Source organism: Thermobia domestica, chromosome 6 (genome assembly GCF_964235325.1).
Source record: "Thermobia domestica chromosome 6, izTheDome1.hap1.1, whole genome shotgun sequence".
Classification (NCBI taxonomy): domain Eukaryota; kingdom Metazoa; phylum Arthropoda; class Insecta; order Zygentoma; family Lepismatidae; genus Thermobia; species Thermobia domestica.
Window position 1 is genome coordinate 266,739,589 of NC_137459.1, and position 7,861 is coordinate 266,747,449.

At 39.5% G+C, this 7,861-nt stretch overlaps 1 pseudogene; it reads right to left on the minus strand.

Annotated features, from left to right (window-relative positions):
* Positions 1-6,337: 6,337 nt before the first annotated feature.
* LOC145688729 (large subunit ribosomal RNA) lies at positions 6,338-7,590 on the minus strand (annotated as a pseudogene).
* Between the last annotated feature and the right edge of the window lie 271 nt (positions 7,591-7,861).

The window sequence follows — 7,861 nt, forward strand, 5'->3', positions numbered from 1 at the left end:
ACGGTTTAGTTGTGACACGCAACGCGCCGTTGCTTCTTACAAATATCTAACATGTTGCTATATTAGCGGCGAGTACATGAAATTTCTACCTTTTTATATAAAAACGCAGAAAAATGTTTATACTTTAAACACAGCGTTGAGATAAAGTTTATAGTAAACTGTAAGTTAAACTTGAAGTTTATATTAAAATATGTGCAGCAGTTCTGTATTCTTTCGCGAAATAAGTAGGCTCAAATCTGCTGCCATCTATGTTCACATTTATGCTTTATACGTAAATACTACAATTCGTTATGCCTCATAGTTACCGAAATATGAGGAAATAATGAGCGATATTATAGGTACGTGGGACTAGAGTGCTAGACGGAACAAGTAAAAAAATAATTAAGTTTGTCCTTTATTCAAGCTGAATGCTAACAAGACACTAACAACGCGAACACTACCTTATCGCCGAAAGTAAGGAGGTCAACGTCACGTGGATTTTGAGAACAACTGAAAATCGAACGCGCGCTGGCTTTTTACTTCAATCTAAAGAAAAGCGTCTCGCAAGCGAAGCGTGGGTTGCCCGCACTACGGCTTGCGCTAAGCAGAAAGAAGCTTTTGTGTATAAGCCAAAGCGAAATAAAATCAAATAAAAGCGATAGGCAAGCTTGCGGCAAGCAAACATGCTGTCTGGGAGAGACGGGGAATTTGGCTAGCTTCCCCCTACAAATAAATCACTGGTTGTAACGAACGTTTTTTTTTCCTGACGTATGATTGGCTGTCATTCTGTGTGGCTCGGTGGATGAGTGAGCAAAGGCGTGGCTTGGTAATTATGGGGATTAGGGTTCGAGTCCGGTCGAGGGAAGTTGGTGCTTTTTTCATTGTTTGTTCCCCATATCTTAAGATGTTTCTCTCCCTCCCTAATCATCTGACGCTCTCAACTGAGTTCTCCACTTGAATTAACAATTGGTAATGGGATTCTCTCAGGTTCGGGTGAGCTTTTACTTGTCTACTTACAAAATCAAAATTTTCGACAAAATATTGATGCTATCTGATAGTTTTGTCTCCAATTCTGAATTTGCACATGTGAGTGTATTTCTCCATCATATTTGCATCTCACGTTCTCCTATGTTGTCAGTTATAACATAAGATGACTTGGGAGCAAGATTTCAAATCATAAAAGCGCTATACCAATGGGCTCACTCTCGCTAAGCATTTGATTAAAAGTATATGTTTTCATACTGTAGGAGGGGAGCATTCGCTCTTCCTACAGCCCCCAGAAGGGACAGAATATTTATTCAGGTTCTGCAAAGTCATTTAAGATCAAACGACTTAGAGTTCATTCCAACAACAACAGGATTGGACTTTCATTTCTTATCTTCACGAATAGGACAAATATCAAGTAATATATTTGCCCTAAGAACTAAACGTCTAAGATTCATCTCATTTTAGAGAAAAGATGCTGTAGACGGTAGTGGGAACTTCGCCCAAGTGTACGGGAATTTTCATTGCCTGGCGATTATCCCACCTGCCTTCTTTTAAAGTTAATTCGGTTGCTATACTTCCCGGCAAATACTTTGAACTCAACTGGTGGAGCACTCTTGCCGTAAATCTCCATATGGGTGTACCATTTAGAAGTGTCCCTCACTGTACCAGAGGGTCTAAAATTTGACGGCGAGAAGAGGCCTCGCTCATCGTCAGGTGCAGTGTACACAGTCGGCAACAGTATATGAGAATGCGAAATCAGGTTTATTCTCAATTGTAAAGAAACCGTAGAGACAAAAAATGTTGAAGTTCTATTCAAAACATGACCAAACACGGTACATGGTACAACGTACGAGGAATTTGTATATATACACTTCTAAGAAAGAAAATTCAGTTTAACTTTTACCGGAGGGTTGAAATTTTGTCCGCGAAGACAGGATGTGCGGACATTGTGTAGGAAAATGAAATGAAGAAAAATAGTGATAAAAAGAAAAACAACATAAATTTTATTTCACCATATACTTTTTGTTTCAATGGGTGAGCTATAATAGAGTAAGAAAGTAAATAAGAAAAATTTTACATTTCGCTCACACTTGTGGTCATTTTTATTCCAATTTCTCCAAGACTTGAACCTTCATCTTTACAGGGGAGTTCGTAAAAAGATTTGTTGTATCGCCATTTTTCTAAAAGAACAGAGACTTTAAAATGTTGCAGATGGTTGAAAGTTTGACGGCAAACAGAGGCTACGCTGACCGTCAAAAGCTGCTAACGCAGCCGGCAGGGGTAGAGAAGAATACAAAATCATGTTCTTTCTCGATTGTAAAGAGACCGTAGAAGCTAGAATAGTGAAAGTTCTACACAAGACGTACTTGTACAATACAGTACAAGAGACAACGTGCAAGCAATTTGTGTATACAAATTACTAACAGAGAAAATTCAGTTTCTCTTTTACCGGAGGGTTAAAATTTTGTCATCGAAGAAAGGTTTCGCTTGCCGCAAAGATGTGTGGACACTTTGGCGAAAGGTGAGAGAGGAAAAATATTGATAAAAGGAAAATAACATAAATTTTATTTAACCATATACTATTCTGATCAATCGGTGAACTATAAGAGAATGAGAAAGTAAATAAGAATACTATTACATTTTGCTCACCCTTGTGGTCAAGCTTGTTCTAAATTATGTTTTTACATTAGTTTTAGAAAATTACTAAAAACCAGAATAGAGCAATTTCCACAGAAATTGTATGAAAATACTGTGCATGGAAGTAGCTATAAAGAACTACAGTACATTCAATTTTATGAAGGAAAATATACTTCAAATTGGTCTAGAAATTTGAAAATTTTACTCCAAGCACAGACGACACTTGCCGTCAAGAGCTGTGAACGCTGCCTGCAAGGATAGGTGAGAATTTGAATTGTTTTTTCCACTACGAATAGAAAACCAATAAAACTGGAATAGAAAAATTTCTACACAGAATGTATGGAAACACAGTATATCGGAGTAGGTTATTAGGAATTTTTGTATTCACATTTTTAAAAAAGTAATTACAGTTTAAAATGTAGCGGAGAGTTAAAAATTTGCCGGCTAAAACGAGGTTCATTGGCCGTGAAGATGTGTGGGTATGCAGCGTAAAAATAAGACAATCGTTAGAGTAGTTGAAGGGGGGGAGATAAACATAGAAACAATGAAAAGAAATCACTAATATCCATTCCAGCTTCAATCAATGAACAATGACGTAAGGAGACAGCAAATAACAACACTGTTATTTATTCCTTCACATTCGGAATGGCTATCACTCCAGATTCTGATTTTCCACTATCTTGACGAAACAATTGAATTTAGATTAGTTACATTGTCAGCCTACCTGTACCTAAACACTGTTCATTCCAATATGTATAATATTATTACTCTCATATTTGCGCAGATAAGGCTCATAGTTGCCGCCATAATCGTTCATAGTTGCCGTCACAAAGCTAACCGTTACCGTCAGAATACTCACAGTTGCTGTCAGGGTGATCACAGTTGCCAACTTCTCGTCATTAGTTGCGAACACAAGACTAATATTTACCGACGTAATCGTTCATAGCTGTCGTCCAAGTGCTCACAGTTGCCGTCAAAATGCTGACACTTGCCGTCGCGGTGTTCACAATTGATGACTTTTCGCTCATGGTTGCGGATATATGACTCTTAGTTGCCGTCAGAATGTTTCCAGTTGCCGCTTCTGTTCACCACTGTCCTACGTTTATAGCTGGCGGCAATTATCAGAATTTCTTTCTAAATGTCCTAACTTGCTGTCAAAAGGCTCACACTAGCCGTCAGAATACTCACAGCTACCATCAAAATGCTCATACTTGCCGTCAGAATTTATAAGATTTAAAAAATGCGGTAATAAGTAAAGCAACATAAATGTCACTTAACCAGATACTATTCTGTATGAATAAGTGAACAATAACAGAGTAACAAAGTAAATTGGAGAACTTTAACATTTCTCTCACACTTGTGGTCTTGGTTATTCTAAATTGCGTTTTCCCACTATTTTAACGAAACTATTCAAACCAGGATAGTGCATTTTCTACACGAGGTGTATCTTGATCGCAGAATAACTGTGGAACGTAAATCTAGAAGATTTCATTTCACTTCATTTTTTAAAAAAAATATTGACAAATATGTACAAGAAAGTTGAAATTTGGGTTAATAAGGGAGACGAACCACCCACGCTGTTTGCCTTAATAAAACTCGGATGCGTAACGCCAGAAGCGAGTATATTAAGGGCTTAGCCACGAGGTGGCTGATACAGAAATAAAGCAAATTCTAATACATTTACTTTTTGCTCACGTTTGAAATTGCTGTTATTCCAAATCACGTATTAACCATTATACGGGCAACCGGGGCCTCCCAGGCCCAGTAGCTTCATTTTTCTAAAATTGCTCAATAACCATGCATATTTCGAATACATAAAATACTGAATTCTTCTATCTTTCGTCGAAGTTAAAATCATGAACATATCGAGTTGGTAAAGCTAATGTTTATTTTTTTTTTAATTTGAAAATATTTTGCTGACGTAACCGGGCAACCGGGACCTAGGAGGTCCCGTATAACTTTAGTGAAATTCTTGTAAAATATTAGATCAAATTGTCACATAATTATATATTGAACACGTGACTATTGTAACCTTTAGTCGGAACAGTATGCGGCAACAGAAATTGAATTTTGAGTGTTCTGCACTTAAAATATATACTGGGCCTGATAGGCCCCGGTTGCCCGTTTACGTTACAAAAATGTCTGGACCGGATTTGCTATTTTGCTTGGCTTACAAAAGCGTGACAGGAACTTTCGCTACTTGACAAAAATATATACCGGTACATTCTAGACTAGTCTAAACAGTATGTGACAATAGGCATTGATTTTGTGTATTCTGCACTTAAAATATATACTGGGCCTCACAGGCCCCGGTTGCCCGTTTACGTTACGAAAATGTCTTGCCCGGATAAGGGTTAAACAAAACTAGAAGAGTGAAATTTAAACCCAAACCACAGCCATGTGTAGAAAGGAAAATAAACTGAAAATATATAGAAGCTCATCCATGTTTTTTTCTCACAAACACAAACGACCCCAGTTCTAACAAAAGATAGGTTTATCGCATCTCTTCGGTTCGATGCACAATCGCGGCAGATAGGTTAAAATTTCATGGAACTTTGTGCACACTATAGTAACACAAAGTATATGTCAAGTAACAGCAGAAATCCGGTATTACGCGGTGTTATCGTGTGCCAACTCGGTAGTGAAACAATAATTTCTTTCTGTGAGAACGAATTTCTCTCAACGAGATTAAATAAATAAATAATTTAGTAAAAAAATAAATACTTCTAAGGGAAGAACATAGCTAATGAATGAAGAGGTAGGTAAAAATTCCAAATTGAAATACAGGGCTGTGAAGTTCAAAATAAATAAACCATTATCATACTTAAAAATATGTGGTAAAAATTACAAAAGAAAACGTTGTGATAACATATTTGTTGTACTCCCAAGAGAAGATACATACATCGTTAGGAAATTTGAGTCGATAGAAAGCACACAACCGAATTTAAAACGAAATCATCACATAACTGTAAGCTAATGAAATTCAACGAAAGAAGGCATACGGTAAATTGTGGTGGTGATGGAGGGCGCAGTTACCGTCATTTAAACCAGTTCGTCCACGGTTAAGTTTAACGGGAACGAGAAGGTAAGCCATGTCGGTGATGGATGACTTTGTTGCCGTCAAATAAAGGAGCCCCTGCTTATAATGAGACAAATGTACTATTTCTGGGAACGGACACATTATATAGAGGGCAAAGTGCACAGCGTGAATGCCAAGTGTACTTGCCGTCGTTGTCGATGATAGTAAGGCTACTGTGGTATCTAGTGTCACGGAAGCAGTACAGAGTGGGGTAGGGAAATGACTGACGAGGTAGCCCCTGTCAAAAGTAGGTTCCCTTTAAAGATCTTGCTTACACTTGCTGTGAGGTTCTTCCATCTCCTGTAAGACCGCTTACCAGCAAAACAGGTGCGCATGAGAATAATGATCAAACGAACGGCACTAAAAAGCGGCCGGAGAGCAGAACATGCCCCAACTTGCTAACCCTTTTATATATGGGGTAAAAAGCCAAGTAAAGATTTGCAACTATGAGTGAGTGCGAGAAATTCAACTAAAAGTAGGCAGTTATGAGCAAACGTTCGGCAATTATGAGCGACTGCGAAATAGTAAAGCAAAATTCGGCATTTATGAGGCAGTGCAAAAAAGTAAAGTAAAAGTCGGCAATTATGAGCGAAATAAAAGTACACCACATGAGGTGGCGTAGATATCCCGGAGGTCTCGTCTAACCGACAAGACGAATCCTCCAAGCAAGGGCTAAGTCTCAACAGATTGCAGCGTGGCAACTGCTCTACCATTCACAATACCCCACCAGGTATCTAAGTCGTTTACAGAGGATTCCACGTCCCAACCTTGAACATCTCCTTGGTGTAACTCAGGACAGAGATTCTAAGGATCAACATCCTCCTTACAATACATCTGCCGGAAACCATGGGCCATGCAAAGTAGGACGAGCCTACCCCTACGCTTTTCGTAGTAAATATATTTTCAAATAGAGACGCCAGATACCGTTGCTTTGCTTAGATCGGATTCTAACTTAGAGGCGTTGATGTATAATCCAGCGGATGGTAGCGTCACACCACCGGCCGCTCGACCGAGTGTAAGAACCAATTGTCCGAACCTACGGTTCCTCTCGTACTGTGCAGGATTACTATGGCAAGAGCTCATCCGTGGCTAAGCGGTTAGCGTACGCGCCTTTAGCGTGGGAGATCCGGGTTCGATTCTCAGCGGGAGCTCATGTGGTTCGGATTCCACGTTAATCAGTAGGTCCACGTATCATATAGCCTCGCTGCTGAAAGGGACGCTAAACTAAAAATCAACTCAATCAACTCATTACTACGGCAACGTTCGCTCATCAATACGGTGAAACTAACCTCTCTCCCGTTGGTCTAAACCGAGCTCACGTTCCCTATTAGTGGGTGAAAAATCCAACGCTTGGCGAGTTCTGCTTCGCAATGATAGAAAGATCCACATCGAAGGATCAAAAAGCTACGTCGCTATGAACGTTTTGCCGCCACAAGCCAGTTTTCCCTGTGGTAACTTTTCTGACACCTCTTGCTGGAAACTCTCCAAGACAAAAGTATCGATAGGCCTGCTTTGGCATTCCCTATGCTTACTGAACATCGGGATCTAGCCAGCTTTTACCCTTTTGCTCTACGCGAGGTTTCTGTCCTTGCTGAGCTGGCCTTAGGATACCTGCGTTATTCTTTGACAGATGTACCGCCTCAGTAAACTCCCCGCCTGATAGTGTCCCCGGATCGGATCGTCCGAGAAGACAAACTCCCCATACTTGGTTCAGGAATACCGTACGCCAAACACGAAGAACGACTCACGCTCTCCGCCTCACCGAGTAAGTAAGGAAACTATGAAAGTTGTGGTATTTCATCGGCGACCCCGTAAAGAGTCTCCCACTTATGCTACACCTCTCATGTCTCCTTACAGTATCAGATTAGAGTCAAGCTCAACAGGATCATCTTACCCTTCTATTTTTTCCAAGCCCGTTCCCTTGGCTGTGATTTTGCTAGGAAGAAGTTAGGAACAGTGGGAATCTCGTTAATCCATTCATGCGCGTCACTAATTAGATGACGAGGTATTTGGCTAATAGCAACACTTTATTTTGCAAGTTTTCTTCTCATAAGAGTCGAATTCTTATACATTTTAAAATTTCCGTACAAAGTACGTCGTCACAAACAAACAGAATAAAGCATATTATTACAAAGACATCAACATTCTCCATACAGGTTGTGTAGTCATAAGCCTTAT